This window comes from Meriones unguiculatus, chromosome 19 (assembly GCF_030254825.1).
Source record: "Meriones unguiculatus strain TT.TT164.6M chromosome 19, Bangor_MerUng_6.1, whole genome shotgun sequence".
NCBI classification, from domain to species: domain Eukaryota; kingdom Metazoa; phylum Chordata; class Mammalia; order Rodentia; family Muridae; genus Meriones; species Meriones unguiculatus.
Window position 1 is genome coordinate 70,143,698 of NC_083366.1, and position 18,430 is coordinate 70,162,127.

Sequence of the window (18,430 nt, forward strand, 5' to 3'; positions counted from 1 at the left end):
GACAAAGCCTAAAGTCATCTGATTGAAAATCCTTGATTGAGGAACTATTTGGATCAGCTTGTCCTGTGGCCTTGTCTGTGAGGGCTTGTGTTGATTGTTAACTGAGTAAGCAGAGCCTAGCCCACTATGGTTGGTACCTTCCCTTAGCAGATGCCCTGGGATGCACAGGAAAGCAAGCAAAGGATGAGCCAGAGAGCAAGCCAGCAATCAGCGTTCTCCTACGCTTTCTTTTTCAATTCCTGCCCTTTACTCCATGCCTGTCCTCCACTAAATTGTTCATAGTCAACGTGTTTTATCATAGTAACAGGAAGGACACTAGAACAGCACATAGAGCTAGTCATGACAGCATGAATTTCTAACATTGGGGAAGCAGAGAGATGGCTACCATGGCCAACTGTTTAGTTCTGCGTTCAAGAAACAAGGTGAAGAGCGATGGTGGACAACACCCGAGGCCCGCTTCTAACCTCCATATTCAGGCACACACATGCTCATATACCCACAGGCAAACAAATATGAACATGTGTCATACCCACACACACAAAAGGAAAAACATTTAAAAGTTTACACGCCTATGAATTTAGGTGCCTCTTTGCATATTCTCATTCTTAAGAGCAAATGGCAGGACTTGAACCATTTCTTGTTTCATCTCTGCTCTATACTTACTGTTCTTGCTTTTTATCAATCTCTGTTGTTTGTCCATTTGGGTTTTCATGACCCTAAGTTCTCATCACTCAAAATTGCTAAACCCAAACCCAGAAAAACAGCTGAAGCAACTTATCACCAGGCCTGGCTGTTGTCAGGCTTTCTGTCTCTATACAGACCATTTTCAGTTTTGCCTTTTATGAATTTACTGAATCTTACCCTCATTTAATGTTCATCATAGTATCACAGTTTGAGAACAACACTTAATGTTGGTCTTAGGGATAGCAATCCCACATTTAAGACATATTACAGAAGACATAGAATAAAAATTCACATTACTGTCTTGTCTGGAGACAGATGGCCAGAGGTACAAGGTAAATAATTTTGAGCATCTTCATATGAGCAGCTGAATAAAAGAGGGGAGCTTTTCATTTCTCTTTTAGGAAATGACATGATAGAAATCAGGGTATCCCAGGCCTGGCAAGAAATACATTCCCTCAAAAATAACTGAAGTCCTATATTTACTTCATCTAGGACTTGAAGTCTAAGATAGGTTTAAAAAATGCCGTGTTCAGAAGCAGATGGCAGCGGTACACGATTGTGTTTGATAAAGCATAACTCGTCTCTTTACCACGAAAAAATAATTCCTGAAAAAAAACAGCCTTCTTGTTTTCTAGAGCATAATATGTAAGACACATTTTAATGTTAACCTTCCCTCAGTGGCGGTGACCCTCCTGCCTTCTCCACTTTATAAATTATTGACAAAGTGTCAGGAATACTAGATTGCACAGCAGCTAATTGGGCCTTCTGGTCATTTCTCAACAGCCCAAGAAGCTGGATGGTTTTGGATGAAAAACCACTGCTGAGGTGCTGGCCCCACTTTCTGAGAGTTTAGACAAGTTTGTCTTTTCTATTTGTTTTTAGCTCAAATGATCCAAGACTGGGATTTGGCAAAGAATGATGAGGTTGTGATGTTTCCTTGCTAAAATGAGACTCAGCGTCGGCATTTCATATAGAATTCAATTTGAAATGTATATATTAGAGCAAAAATAGACATTAGCTAATTTTTAGATGAGAGGAGAATGAGCATTCTATATACAAAATTAATCTGCTGAGGAAACTTTTAAAAGAGGGAATATTGAACTAAAATATCTCCATTATCAGGCAGTATCTTGTTACATATGTCGTAGCTTTAAACTAGCATCAGACTTTGGACATTTGAGAAGCCTTTCTTTTGTCTGTGCAGTGAAAAGCACCAGCTGTTTTCTCTGAACTGATCTGCTATAAAATGGCAAGGCTGTGGGCTTGTTTTTGATCGGTAATGGAACACTTGGCAGTTTCTTTTGGAGTGCTGTATTGGCTGGGAACTGTGATGTCAGAAGCCATTCTATCAACATGCATCTGATTGTTCACTCCATCTTGACCAAGAGGCACTGGTCACGGGGAACTTCTTGAGACTGAGGTACTAGCTCTTTCCATCATTTGCAGATAGAGGCAAATCCAAGCAGGTGGACACCACATACTTGAACCCATCTGAAATATACTTCTTGTTGGTTCTTTGTGAATTTCACCTCATGCATCCCAATCTCACTCATGTCCCTCTCCCCCCATAGCCGCCCTCCACCCCTGCAATCTCTAAACCAACAGAGAAAAAACTGTAATTGTGTCACAGTGTGCCCCACAGTATATTCTTTTGTTCACATATTTTTGCTTGCAGATGTTCATTGCGATGACTTGTTGGTCTGGTACAAGACCTCTGGCTTCTGCTACCCTATCAATACTGGGACCTCCCTGGAACGCTTCTCAGATGTCCTGTTTGTTAGCCTGTGTCATGGAGAGCCTGTAGTTTTGGATCTGTCTGACCGGCCCCTTCATGCACTCCAGCACTTCATCAATGGGGAAGATGTTGGGGTGAGCCAATCTGAATGTCAGGATATGGGCATGAGAGGTATCTGAACTGGTCAGCTGCCAGCTGCCGCTCACTCTCACGCCCTCAGGGTCTGCTCACCATCAACCCCGGTAACCAGGGCCAGCTCTACCGTGCTGCCCAGGAAGGGACAGCGCCCACACTCTTGAGTGCTGCCATAGGTGAGGGCAGGCCAGCTCTCCAGCTCAAATGACCTTCGGCCCAGCTTTTCTGTCTGCCGTAGGTGGCAAAGAGGCAATGCAGGGGTGCATCTCACCCTTACTGATGTCACCCCTTGGTAGATAAATGATGGTGCCAGGTCTCACAAACTCCTTCAGACTGGCTCATCCGAAGCTCTGCCACTAGGGTCATCTCTACAGCACTGCCCAGACAAGAAGTAGGGCCTGTTCTCCAAAGTGCTGCAACTGGTGAGGGGTGGGGCCAGCTCTTCTGCTCTCATGACCAAATCTCTCACCTGCTGTAGGTGTTGAGGGAGAAGGGCAGAAGAGGGTATCTCTTCTTCATCCAGGATGCTGCACTGGAGACCAGTTCTCCCATGCTCATATTCTTGGGATTGGTCACCCACAACTCCCTCAGTGTGCAGGCCTGCTCTCCATAGTACTGAAGCTTGCTGGGGCAGATCAGCTCTCCTGCTCTCAGGTGCCCAGGGCCAGCTCTTCCTCAATGCCCAGGTGAGGGGTAGGTCAGTTCTGCACAGCCATCAAACATCAACCTGTGCCCGGGCAGCAGGCCAGACCAGGGACATCCTCCTGGCCTTTGGTGGTAACATACCCCAGCAGCTGCAAGACCACAGACCCAGACATGGCTCCCATGGTAGCACAGGCCAAGATCCCACCATGGTCCCAGTGGCATCACCGGTTATTCACATCACTGCCCTTGAGTCTCCAGTTCTCCCTCTCTCCATTGTGCGCCTATGTCCTTCTGTTCCTCTTTCTCTTCCATTTCTCCACCACTTACTTCCTCTTCTCAGTGGCTCCCAAGGTCTCTGAATGTCTGAGGTCATCTCAGGAGTGGTCTCGGGAATGCTATGCCCTGCTCATACATGATGGCACCAGGCAGGGTCATCTTGGGCATGGTCTGCACCCCCGGCCTGTGAGGTACTGGACTGGTGGTCATCGTGGCTAGCTCCCTGTCCAGGACCCATGGTGCCTGTCTGGTGGTCATCCTGGGCTCACTCCTTGTCTGCCTGAGTGGTCCCAAGTAAGGTTGTCTGTCTTGGGCTCCCTCCTGCCAGGGGCCTGTGGTCCCCAGTGGGGTTCTGGCTGGCTCCCTGCCCTGGAGCTCCTCTAGGCCTATGTGGCACTGGACGGTAGTGGTCTCAGACTAGCTCCCTGTCCAGGTCCCTGGCATTGGACGGGTGGTCCTCACAGGCTTTTCTCAGGGAGTGTTAGGCTATTAGTCATTCAGATGTTCACAGAACACTGAGTGTAAACCAGCCTCTCTCCTCTCTGCCACCACCTCCAGGGGCAGGAAGCAGTCAGTAATTTAAAAAAAAAAAAAGGCAGTGGTTCATTCCACATGGACCAGCCCAAGGCCCCACAAGAAGATTTATGTCAGGGTGACCAACAAATATTTGTGACTATGAAAAAGTGTTCTTAATTTTTACTTGAAGCTGGCAACGCCCAGGTAGCTGGATGTGTAAATGTCACTTCCTTGCCTGTCTTTAGAAGTAAGGAAAGCTGCATGGGAAAGGTGAGTAAGTTGAATAAAGATTGTGGCCTTTTGTAGAATAAAGAGCTGGCAGCCAAAACGGGGGCACAACATAGTGGTGGAACTTCTGGGCAGGTGGAGAGCCAGGCAGGTGTGGAGACACTAATGGATGCAGAAGGAGATGGAAGGGAACAGAAAGAAGTAGGGAGGTAAGCAATGAGAAAGACAGAGCCAGAGAAGCTGGGTTAAGTTAGTAGCTAGCTGAGAAACTGCCCCGGCAAAAGACCAGCTGCTTTTGGCTATTCACCTGTCTCCACGTCTTTACAGGTGTAAGGGACAGTGATGACAGTGTCCACAGAAACTAACTCAGACTCAACAACTTCATGAATGTTTTCCCAGGGGAACATGTGCAGAATACCGTTGCCTTTACCCCAATAACCTTTTCAACTTCGGGGGTTCTTAAAACCTATATATTCTCTTGCATCTTACACATCTAATTAAGCTGAATTCTGTGTAAAATGGGCTCCCAAGAAATTCACGTTCCTTTCCGAATAGCCACCCTGGGGTAAGGCATACCAGAGGGACGACAGGAAGAAGCATCGGTACCATGCCTGCCCAGGTCTAGGCCACTGTGGCTGGTCTCTAATTCTTTTCTAAAGAGTGTGTTCTTGCACTGTTGAATTCCTGAATACCTAGAACTCTAGTTTTAGGGCATCCAACACCCTGTTCTGGCTTCCTTGGGATCAGGCATACACGTGGTACCCAGACATCCTTGCAGTCAAAACACTGATAAACATAAAGTAAATCTTTTTTATTTGAAGAGAGGCTTCTTGCTTTCTTGCTTGCTCTGGTTAAATTCTGACTGCCTGATTTCCCATGGTCTCATATGAATCCTCTTTAGAGAATGCAAAGCAAAGATTGCTGCTGGTGTGAAGACCTCAGCTTTCCTCAGGGCCTTTATCAAATGTTCCATAGTACAATACAACCCACGAATGTCCTGCTTGTCACGGCAAGGTATGCTTCAGACTGTAATGAGTTTTTCTGCTTTAGCTCCTTTAACCTTTCTGTAAAGTTGATGTTTTACTTTGTCTGGCAGTGAGGGGGCCCAAGGATAAGTAGGAACAAAGAGGGGGGAGATTTAAGAAGAAATGAAAATTTAAAAGAGGAGAGAATTAGATGGGATTATTTGAAAAAATGGATGCAGTTATATTTCCATATAAGTCCTCTCTCCCCTTTTTAATGCACAGTTCTTAAATGCCCAGTGTGTCTCAACACAAGAAGTCAGTAGATTTTCAAAACAATATTAGTACTATTTTTTTCCTCTGGATAAGAAAGTTTATTTAGCAGCTTGTCTGGCCAACATTGTCATAGGTCATGCCAACGTCTAAATTTTACCCATTCTCACTGTGAGGCAGCCATCAGACTGTTCCATGGCAAGTGATTACCAACAGTGACTGTCTCTGTTCCCATAACGTTGTGTGGTCAGAAAGGAAAAGAGTCCTTAAGAAGTACTGAGACAGAGCTCTGACCTGCTCACAAACACTGGTGCAAAAATGTAAATTATTTTAGTTGTGGGTAGTGCAGCAAATTAATGTAATTGATACTGGGGAAATTGGGTTCCCTTTGGGGTTCTTAAACTTATTAATAAAATATTTAGGAATGGACCTGAATGAAAGCACAAAAATAAATGTATTAGAGTTTAAAAGAAAAACCCCAGAGCAGGCAAGCTATAAAACTCAGCAGCTACCCATGGAGGAGACAAGGGAAGAGGTCACGCCTTTTAAACTGGAAATCAGACACGCGGCAAACAAGAAGCCACATGACCTGGAGGGAGGTTTTAGAAAAGGAGTAAGGAAGCCCAAAATGCTGGGGGGTGGGAAACCCAAACTGTTCAGGAAAACATGCTTAGAAAACAGAATAATAATTAAAAAAAAAAAAAAAGGTTTCACCACCTTGAGTAATTCAGAAACCAGGTTTAGAACCGTACATGGCTAGAAACTAAAACTAGAAACTAGAGTGCTGGAAAGGGGTTCTTGGAGGGAGAAGCTTAGCATCTCACTAAAGGACTAGCTACGCCAGCTATCTCGTTCGCATGACTAAAGGGAGCCCACGTTTTTAGGGGTGGTCCTTTAACCAACTGACCCAGACCAACTGGAATATTAGGTCTCCACGGAAGCCAGAGCCAATATTCTCCTGACCAGGAGTTTTTTGTTTGTTTGTTTGTTTGTTTTGTTTTTCTACTCTAACATACACACACACACACACACACACACACACACACACACACAAAGACCATGATCAGGGTGGAACTCTAGGCTGCATATGTTAGTATTTATATAAAAGTGATGCTGTGCATTCTACAGATATTATATGAAAGATATTTATTGCATGGAAGGATGGAGAGAGAGAGAGAAACAGATAATAGGAGGGCCCAGGAGGAAAACCTAAGCAGAGAGAGTGCAAGAGAAGAGAGCAGAGGGAGAGCAAGTGGGAGTGGCAGAGCGGTTATATCTGAGGCACCTGGCCCAGGTGATGTCAGAATGATATAGGACCTTATCAGGACCCTAACGGCCCCTAAGGGAAGGTCAGTTGAATTGCCTGCACAACATAACATTCCTCCCTTTTTGTTTAATTAGGAAATGAGGAGCTAGGGAGGTTGTGGCAAGGTTGGGCTGCTTCTCATGCAAGGCGGGTTGAAGTATATAAATGCAGGTTCATCAGAAGACAGAGACAGAGAGACAGAAAGGAAGGGAGGGACAGGGGGAAGAAGAGAGGGGGAAGAGAGAGCAGCAAAAGATCCAGATTACATGGTGAGGAAGAGGGGAAGCCTTTGCCCATTCAGTTTGGTAACTGCAGTAGTTTTATGACTTCAGTTTTAGAAGGTTAGGTCGCCCAAGAGTACCAGTTGCTGGAACATAATTAAGAGTCTACGTTGCTGAATACAAATGGTAGCGGGCTAAAAATATTTATTATTAGCACTGTAATTATTAGGGTGGTATTATCTAACATGCTTTGATAACCAGTAAAGGACACAGACACCTGAAGATTTTAGAATAGCCTTATTTCACCAGGAACAGGGCAGGTATTTAGCCCTCTAAACTATCTTTTCCTCCCAGCCCTAACCTCGGCTATGTCCCATCCATAACTCCATAAATACTTGTTTATTCTTCATCTGGGCCAAGTTCTCCATCTATGCCAGCCATGTGCTTTTTCCTTCTTCTTCCTTCTTCTGTACTGGCTCCTTCCCAAATCCTCTCCTGTCTCCAAAACCTTTGAAACTTAGCCACTCCTACCCATTTGCCCTGCCCACGTATGTCATCTTTTTATTAGCAAACAGGAGTAAGTTTTTAGGCAAGGTTACAACATCATCTTGGGGCATGTGAGTGTCTGCTCATAAAAGAAAGCAAGATGACCTTAGGGAGCAAATTAACCATCAAATGGAAAGCACCAGACCAAGCTGCTACAAGTCTAAATTTCTTTGAATACGCTTTTAATAAGTATGTTGATATTGAAATAATTTTAATGTCAAGCCCATAGAGTATGTTTTTAAAATAGTAAATATTTAGTGATTGCTTAATGTTGAAATGTAACTGATTTGTTGGAAAATTGATATAACTGAGTATTTTATAAAGTTCAAATGGCTCTATCATTTGTTTTCACCAGAATTTATTATCAATTAAATAAGCTATTAACAAACTAAAACACAATATAGAAATCCCTAAAACCCAAATAAAGATTGACTTTCAAACAGTCTTATAAAAATTAACATCTGCAAAAACAACTAGTCACACATTTTCAGAATACTGCTCTGTTCTGTGTTAATGAGGTTGAATTTCAAATGAAAGTTGGGTTCAAGTACATTTTTCTATTATACACGGAAATCTGCTTTGAAAGAAAGCTGAAGTCATTGCTCCAGGACCCACGTGTGAGGGATTTTGTTTGCCCCAAGTCCTGCTATGATGAAAGCTTCTCAGGGGCTTGAGATGTTAGCAAACAATACATAGCTATGTCATGTTCTGTCAGATTCTTACTTACATTGTTTGGTACAGTGACCAAACACCTGTCAGAAGTAAGTTCAGAAAGAAAATATTTATTTTGGTTGTAAGCCTAGCCTTTAATGGCTGGGCCATCTCTTCAGCCCAAAAGAAAATATTTATATGGACTGATAGTTCTGGAGGATTTGGCCCCTCACAGTGGAGAGAATGTGATGGAGAGACGGTCTTTCCCTGCTGTTATTCCTCTCATCTCCGAGATGATGGCATCAGGATGGCTACATGCAAGGTGGGTCTTCCACCTTCAGCTAATCTCCTGAAAACACCTCATAGACATGTCCAGAGCTGTCTCTCAGTCTTCTGTGTGACTCCAAATACAGGGAAGTTGATCATGAAGACCAACCATTGCGACAACAAGCATACAGAGACTTTGGACTGTGAGAGAGGCAGTCCTGTGCACTTTTATCACAGTGTCACACACCAGAGATTACAGAGTTGACTGGTGTTGAGGCCCCTTTACAGAATCTCATATGCAACCCTGGCCTGGAATTCACTGTGTAGACAAGATAATGCTGGTCTATGCAGCCTGACTCTGCTACTAAATTCTGAGATTAAAGGCATGTGCCACCATGCCTGGCAACCTCATCTTATTTATAGAAATGCCTGGTGTTTTTGTTATAGTGTTTTCTTCAGTGCCAGCTGCTCCTGAAAATGGGTCCTGACGACCCTTCCAGGGAAGCTACAGTCCCAAGTTTATAGAAACTGGAGAAGGCTCTAATGGGGAACATAAGTGTTCCATTAATATTTGTCAAAGACATGAAGCATTTAAATGAATTCTGTGAAAGCACCATGCTGTGTGCCACTTAGCACATTCTGTTATTTCACAGATTAGCACAACTTAATGCTTGAAAAGTGAAAATCTCCATCAGCATCACTAACAGCATGGGGCATAGAGGCTGAAGTCAGGAGTCCACAAGCTCCAGAAGTTAGAAAAGTTAGGCAATGACTGACAGATCCGTATTTAGTAAACAAAGATTTGAGACACAAATGTCGCCGCATTGCTGTTGACTGAGACACAGAAGTACCTGTTTCCCCCTCGCTTCTCAGATGCACATTTAGATATCGTGAAGGTTTCACTCCTGTTTTCAGGAAGGATGACTCTTTCAGCATTTCCTCAAGCAGTATCTAAAGGTGAGTGTCTCACAAATAGTTCTAAATGTGAGTTTTAAAAGTCATTAAGCAGACATACTAGAAAGCAATCAGAAAAATGGCTGTGGTTGTCAATCCAGCCAGCAAGTGCGTTCGAGCACTCAATCACCTCTGCACATGGAGTTTTCTCACTTACCGTGGGAAGATGCGGCCTAATCCACTTCCTGTGCACAGAGCCCAGGAATGCAATCGCTCAATAATATCCCGATTGCACAGCTACCTACATAAACACAGTCACTCTGTGACTCTTCTCTATCGTAGGATACGGGGAGGTGATACTCATGGACAAAGGCTTAGAACAAAGCCTGTAGCAGTTTCTTGTGGTAACTGTCGACTTTTAAAGTCAGTCAGTCTCAGGCAGTGCCAGGAAGGGAAGAAACGGGCCCTCCCCTGTGAGGAATCTGGGCTTCAAGCTTCAGTGTCACCCAGAGGAATCCTTCCTGAAATACCAGGAACCTTTCTGGCTGTGTGCGGGCTTAGTCACACTTAATTATTAGTAAAAAATAACACAAGTGCTGCAGTGGCAGTTCAGAGCTAGAGGCACCTCGGCTTTGAATGCTTCTGTTCTTGGCCAATGCTCACAAGACCACCCCCCCCCCATCTTACAGAGAAACCTATAAAAGTCTGTCACAGCACTTTTAAGAACTGCACTTATTTATATCATAAATCATGACATACCAACAAAAGAAACATCAAATAAAGGCTTATAGAGGGCTTGAAGTGGCATGTGAATCCAGAAACAGAGTTGCTGGCTGGAACAAACAGGAAGCTTTCTTTTCTTCCCTTCCCTCCTGTCCTTCTAACCCCACCCCAGCCCACTCCTCCTGTTTCCTGGGAAGGTGGTGGATAAGCTGTCATCACCTGACAGACATGCTATCTGATCAACACTCACAACACTGATAGCAGTCAGCTGGCTGTGAGAACCTTTAAAGCAGAGGAAAACAGAAGAAATCTGAGGAAAGCTTATACACCCTATGGATAAAATACATGTATCTGAAAATGATGCAGCTAAGAGTTAGAGAAAGGGAATTTACAATCAGACATTAAAACAATCACTGGTATAACTAGTGTGGTATATAGACCGTGACAATATCTAAAGGATGTAAAACTCAGTAAGACATACAAGAAACTAAAAAAAAACAAAAACAAACAAACAAACAAAAAAAAACTTTAGGTTAAGATCAATGCAAAACTAATCTGATGAACTATAACATAAACAAATGTGCATATATTTAGGCTAGTAATAAAAAGAAAAGTCTGTCAAAGAAGCTTTAGAAGTCACATCTTTCATAAATGACAATCGTAATTCAAATGACATAGGAAGACTGCTAACAACAGAAGAGATGAAACAATTTTAAAAAGATATATATCAAAATGGTAAAATTTATGATGAACCAAATAAAATTAAAGATAAAAATAAGTCAAAAGGTTAATTTTATAAGAGCAATGGAAGAATGTAATGTAACTTTTAAATCTGCAGATATTTACATCACAAATCTTAGCAATGCAAAGAGAACATTTCCAGAGGAAAAGGGAAACACCACAGTCTCCACTGCAACTTCAGGACAGCAGCTATTCAAGGTAACCTAAGACCCAAACATTTACCATAAATTATGTGGAAAGAACAGTGAGAGGAAATCAGCTGCTTAACGAGCTGTGCGTGGGCCTGAGACACGGTTCAGGGGGGAAGGGTGCTGGCCGCCAAGTCTCTACTTCCTTCTCTCCCAGGACCCACACGGTAGAGGGGGAGAAGCAACTTTTACAGGTTTTGCCCTGAAATCTACACATATGTTTAACCATGTATGTGCTCCCTCTAAAATAAATGCCATCAAAACTTAAAAATAAATGTTCTTCCCAGAAACTTTGAGGAAAGTAATTTGAAAAATAACTTTTAGGTCAATAATACCACTATGCAATTATTTACTAAAATAATACCTAGACCTTTAAAATCACAAAAGGCTACGGTGATACTACAGATATTTATTCTGTTGCTTTAAATAAAATAGTTCAGTATACCTATTCAAGAAAGTGTTTTCACACGTTAACATCTCTGCAACACTGAGGCAGTTGTTAGCCCCCCATGGACAAGAACTTCTGAAGCGCCTCCAACTGTGTGTTTGAGACTGTGTGTTTTATGAGTCCCCACCATGGACATTCCAAAGTCTAGGGGTTTTCCCAGTAACACAGATGACGTAATAAAAATGAGGGATGCTTGCCTGAGGATACCTGTCACCCCGGGGCCACTTGGGAGGGCTAAGCAGGGCACTCTCTCTGAACAGTGCACTTGGCAGCCTGTGAACCTTACCTTCATGTACTATGCACAAACAACCCTCTCTGAATAGGGCATCTAGCAATCTGTCAGCAACCCAGCACCCCCAACCTGAACTGAGCTGAAAGCGCACTCATCCATGACAGTGTAGTGTCCTTCACTAATGATCTTCAAACACAGATAACTCCTACTCAAAGCTTCATAACACATCTAAACTAAGTTGATGCGGTGCATCTGCGATAATGCAAACTGTCTTCAACGTGAGCTTTCACTGAGAACCCCGGATTTGTCCATCTCATGCCTGGGCAATATTGGACAAGCACAATTAAAATTGGAGGCTTTATGGGAAAGGGTACACATATTAGAGAAATGATAACATAATTTTACCTGTCAACTGAAGTGGAGACCAACCCAAACTATACCTCAAGTAACCTAGTAACTGCAGAACCCTTCATGTTTTGATCTTATAAAGAAATCCTAAGCTGTAATCAGAGCACTTGAGGATCTTCAGTCACATGGTCATGTCTCCAATACAATATTTTCTGGCCTGTTCTGACCTGATTTTGAATAAAGTTCCTTGTTCCTCTGTAAGATGTATGGGCTTTTGTGTCAATCATTTGAATAAGAGTCAAGAATCTAAAAACACCTGGCCTAGACCCCAACCACTACAGAAAAGTCTACAAAAACCTATAGTTAAATACATGACAGCAAAAGAAAGAAAAGGAAAAGAAGTGTCTAGGAGTGAGATTGAGACCTGACAGCCTCGGGCCTGCCGCAGGTTGAACACCTTGCTCAGATACCACTCATTTGAGAAGCAGTAAAGACGATGAAAGTCTTAACAATGAATACAATTACCAGCAGAGAAAGGAATATCCAAACACTCCCTGCAGGATATAAAGTAAACGGGGGCGTGGACTTACGAAGCAGGACCGAAAGGCCACTGAGTCCGAAGGTGTCCTGTAGGCAGACACTAAGACAGACGGAAGACACCTTCAGACAAGCCCAGCTCCTTAGACTAGGTGAGCTGCCTTAGAAGATGTGGAGACCAGCTGAGCTGCCAGGAAGAGACTTAGGCCAACTGCGCTTCCTGAAAAGGCACTCTCTAGCCTGCTGCCCCTCCTGTGGTTGCACACTGCGTTTCCCTGAGCAGGAGGGGAGTTTCATGATGCGGCTCTCTATACATTATTTCTTCTGTCGGCAGCCTCTCGCCCACACTCACATACGTAAGGCCCATAAAACTCATTGATTCACCAAGCTGGACTTTGAGGAACCCATACTTTGTTCTATCATAGGTTCCTTATCTAAGATATGTGATGAATAGACATTTGTTCATGTCTTCCAAGGAATAGTTTTACACAACTGAGGATTCCAAAGAAGGGGCAGTGTGACTGCTCCTGACCAAAGCCTTGAATACTCTAAGGTCTGCTGTTTGTCTCAGGCAGGCAATGCTTCTCCAAGTCTTACAGTGAACAGTGTCCAGGCATGGGAGAGCCCTGTGCACACAGGGGTCACCGCAGGACTGAGACTGCTCCCATGAGTGATGTCAATGGGCACCAGTTACCAGAAGTCACGAGAAGCCAGGGCTGGATATCTCTCTGAGTTCAAGGTTAGCCTGGCAAGAATCACACACAATAAACTAAAGAAAGAGACAATTCTCACCAAACACAAACACACACACACACACACACACACACACAAGATGTAGATAGCAACTTAACCAGCATAATTTAGAGAGCTGTGATAGATAAATAGTAATTATATCATATAGTAATTTTACCATGTATCATCTATCTATCTGTCCGTCTGTCTATCTGAGACATTTGAGAAAACCTTATGTCCATAAAATAAAAGGCCAGTACATTTAATATCATGGCCACAATAAATGAATCCATCAAATGACTAAAAGATTGATTTAGCGAAATCCTTCATGAAACAAAAAAAAAAAAAGAATAAAATGTTTCTGGGTATGGTGGTCGAAGCCTGAGACTCCATCATTCAAGAGGCTGATGCACAACTAGCAGCTTCACCACGACTGCCAGAATCCATGGTGCTGGAAAGTGCTCTGTATGTGACCAGAGGGAGAAAAATATGATCAAAATATACTGCATAAAAAATTAAAATAAAAAAGAATCATGGAAGAATCGAGTTTAGAATGTCAGACTTAGAAACTTGAGGGAGAATGATAGCGGTGACTTCAGTGAGTCAGCATGGGTCTCAAAAAATGAATAAATAAAATCACTCAGCCTTAATGACTATTGTACCTCACTTCAGTGGTAGAACTCTTGCCTACCATATACAGTCTTCTCGTTCCATCTCCAGAATCACAGAATAAGGTGTGTCTAATATACAAACCAAGAGAATATGCTTCTTGCTAGTATAAAGCATAAGACATTTCATTAAAAACACTTAATGGTCCTCACTAGTACTAACTAATTTGAGTTTCTGAGGTATTTTTGTGAGTCCTGAAAAGTGTAAAAGGAAAATCACTAATGGCTACTATCAGGAAGCAGAACACGAAAGAAAAGAGACACAATAATCCTTTGCAGAGTTGGGTACAGTAATCTGTGCCCGAACAGTGTAAGTCTACACCTGTGTCACTCAAAACAAGCCCACCAGTGAGGGGAGCAGGGTAAGTGTGCAGTATTCTTTAGAGAAAGGATCCACATCCTACAACTGTTACAAGGAAATAAGTAAAACTGTCAAATCAATGATCAGCTCGACAGCATAGGGCTGAGAGAAACGGAGCTAATAGTTTGCAGACACCAATGTTCATATAGTAGGCGCTGGGCTGTTTCTGCAGCAAGAGATGAAGGTTTCATAAATGAAATACAGCGCGGAGCACTAACTCAAGCATGCTGCAGATCTCTGAACAATGAGTAGCCGCCTCACCCCTCAGCCCTCACTCCTCCAGATGGCTCTGGACACAGACCAGCCATGTTTCATATCAAGACACTAAGTTACCTCGTTGACACTCGTCCATGTGTATTTCTCCTGGAGAAACAGGTGGCCCGAGCACCTGTAAGAATTCGCTGTTCTTGTTGTATTTCTTCTCAGAAGATACGCCTGCCCTCCTTCCGGCAGGTCCACAATCAATCTGCTCAGAAGTGAATTTGGAAGCTACTTTTCCAATTATCTTATTTCTGTTTGTTTGTTTGTTTGTTGTTTTTCTTGAGCTACAAAGGTGGTTAGATCACAACCGTCCCCACCTGCTGTGGGTCGACTCCATCTTCAGATAGTGCTTTGGCTGCAAATGTCAATATAAGCAGTGGAAGACTGACCCGCTCTTTACCGGTTCAGTTTCATGATTTAAATACATCCCTGAAACTTGGGCAGAGAGAAAGGAAGGCAAGCCCCGCAAAGCCTGACAGCTCATGACGTCCTGCAGGTTGAGCCTAGGATCGCCTCTAGCGCCATCTGCAGGACACAGCCCGGGGCTGCAGATCAGTTGTTAGGGCAGCAGTTGCCAGGGTCAGCCAGTTCAGCAACCTGCAAGATGCTTCCACAGCTCAGGTCAAAAGAGTCTCCTTTCCTGGACCACCAGCCTCCCAGTCACTCAGCCATCCTCAGCCAGCCTGACAGGAGCCAGGCTGCATGGAAACTTCTTCACAGCAAGGATCCTGAACCGTGGCTGAGACTGGCCGTAGCAGGAGGCTGATACATAACATTCTTAACTGTGCAGACTAGAGGGAACAGACTGGAAGCAGGGCAAGGCTGTCTGCTCTCAAAACCTACCACAATAACATCCTTCCTCCACCAAGGCCTCAGCTCCCAAACTTCCCAAAACAGTGATGCTAACCGGGGACCAAATGTTCGAATGCCCAAATCTATAAGGGACATTTCCACTTCACTCCCTGGTTATAATGTCGTATTTCCTTATGTGATTTTATTTCTCAGATTTAAACATTTTTATTTGTTTTGAGACAGAACATCACTCTGTAGCCTGGGCTGACCTGGAACTCAGTATGTGTATCGTAAGCTTGCTTCATCATCATCATCATCATCATCATCATCATTTATTATGATTTACTCAATTTGCATCCCGACTGTGGTCCCCTCCCTTGTCTCTTCCCAATACCACCCTCCCTCCCTCATCTCCCCCTATGCCTTTCCCATAGTTCACTGGTAGGTGAGGTCTTCCTCCCTTTCTATTTGACTCTAACCTATCAGATCTCATCACGACTGGTTGCATTGCCTTCCTCTGTGGCCTGGCAAGGATGCACCCCTCAGGGAGAGGTCACTGAGTTCCACAAAGAGCCTGTCACTGAGTTCATACCAGAGAAAGCCCCTGCTCCCCTTACTAGGGACCCCACTTGGAGACTGAGTCTATGGGCTATATCTGAGCTGGGTTTTAGATCCTCTCCTTGCATTGTCCTTGGTTGGGGTATCAGTATCTGCAGAACCCCCAGGATTCAGTTTTATTGGTTCTGTTGGCCTCCTTTTGGAGCTCCTGTCCTCTCCAGGTCTTCCTATCTCACCCTTCTTTCATAAGATTACCTGCACTCTGCCCAAAGTTTGGCTATGGATCTCAGCCTCTGCTTCAAAACCTTGATCAATAGAGTCTTTCAGAGGACATCTGTGGTGGGCTCCTGTCCTGTTTCCTGCCTTCTCCTGCTCCCTATGTCTACCGCATTTGTCCTTCTGAATGAGGATTGAGCATCTTCCCTGGGGTCTTCCTTGTTGTTTAGCTTTTTTAGGAGTATAGCTTTTAGGATGTTTATCCTATATAATATGGCTAGTATCCACTTATGAGTGAGTATATATCATGTGTGTCTTTCTGTTTCTGGGTTACTTCACTCAAGATGATCTTTTCTAGAGCCCACCATTTCAAATGATTTTTGAAGCAAATTTCATGATTTCCTTGTTTTTAATAGCTGAGTAGTATTCCAATGTGTAAATGTAGCACAAATTCTGTATCCATTCCTCGGTTGAGGGACATCTGGGTTGTTTTCAGCTTCTGGCTATTATGAATAGAGCTGCTATGAACATGGTTGAGCAAATTTCCTTGTTGTATACTTGAGCATCTTTTGGATATATTCCTAGGAGTGGTATAGCTGGATCTTGAGGTAACACTATTACCAATTTTCTGAGAAAGTGCGAGATTGATTTCCAAAGTGGTTGTACAAGTTTACATTCCCATAGCAATGGAGGAGGGTTCCCCTTTCTCCACATCTTCTCCAGCATGTGTTGTCACTTGAGTTTTTGATCTTACTTATTCTGAGAGGTGTAAAGTGAAATCTCAGGGTCATTTTGAATTGCATTTCCCTGATGACTAAGGATGTTAAACATTTCTTTAAGTGTTTCTCTGCCATTCCATATCCTCTATTGAGAATTCTGTTTAGCTCTATATCCCATTTTTAATTGGATTACTTTATTTGTTGCTGTTTAACTTCTTGAGTTCTTTATATATTCTGGATATTAGCCCTCTGTCAGATATAGGGTTGGTGAAGATCCTTTCCCAATCTGTAGGCTGACATTTTGCTCAGCAAAGTGGCTGGATACAAAAAATCAGCAACCTTCCTGAATACAAAAGACAAATGGGCTGAGAAAGAAATTAGGGAAACAACACCATTTAAAATAGCCACAAATAACATAAATTACATTGGTGTGACTCTAACCAAGCATGTGAAAGACCTGTATGAGAAAACTTCAAGTCTTTGAAGAAAGAAATTAAAGAAGATGTCAGAAGATGGAAAGATCTCCCATGCTCCCATGGATGGGAAGGATTAACATAGTGAAAATGGCCATCCTGCCAAAACCAATCCACAGATTCAATGCAATTCCCATTAAATACCAACACAATTTTTTACAGACCTTGAAAGAACAATTCTCAATTTCAGACAGAAAAAAAAAAAAAGAATTGCTAAAACAATCCTCTACAATAACAGATCTTCTGGAGGCATCTCCATCCCTGATCTTGAGCTGTACTTTAGAGCAACAGTAATAAAAACTGCATGGTACTTGCATAGAAACAGGCTGGTAAATCAATGGAATCAAATAGAAGACCCAGAAATAAACCCACACACCTATAGATACTTGATTTTTGACAAAAAAGACAAAGCCTTACAATGGAAAAAAGATAGCATCTTCAACAAATGGTGCTGGTCTACTGGATGTCTACATGTAGAAAAATGCAAATAGATGCATACTTATCACCCTGAACAAAAGTAAAGTCTAAGTGGATCAAAGATCTTGCCCCAATCTGCTGCATTTTCTATACATTCTCCAGTGCCGTTGAGTTTTTAAATTTTTTTGCAGTTCAATTCTCCTCATTCTATTAACACATCTAACTGACCTTAGGTGTCCTCAAATTTCAGTTCATACTAGCTATAAACGTCACCCAAATACTCTTGTATGCCCCAAACAATTTGATTTCACAAATTAAAAGTCAGGTCTAGGTATTTTATAAACGTGGCAGAGACAGAATGGGGGAACAGGACTTGATACAACCCAGTTTTGTCTCCAGAATTGTTTGTATTAGCGTTCTCTAGTTAGATTTGGTGGGTTATTAAAAAGGGGGGAAAGACGTGAGATTGGAAGTGGGTAGGGAGGTTGGAGGTATATCTGAGGAAGCTAAGGGAAAGAGTATAATGCATAAAAATAATTTTTAAAAACTTGTGGAAATTTTCAATAGAATCAACAAAAATATCACATTAAAATTACCTTTTTGTCCTCCATCCAGCCCTTTCCAGTCACATAACACACATGAAGATTTTATGTTTGTCACCTTACCTGATCAACTGA

The 18,430-nt window shown here is 42.8% G+C and overlaps 1 pseudogene; it reads right to left on the minus strand.

Annotated features, from left to right (window-relative positions):
* Positions 1 to 3,952: 3,952 nt before the first annotated feature.
* Positions 3,953 to 4,040, minus strand: LOC132649369 (small nucleolar RNA SNORA17; annotated as a pseudogene).
* Between the last annotated feature and the right edge of the window lie 14,390 nt (positions 4,041 to 18,430).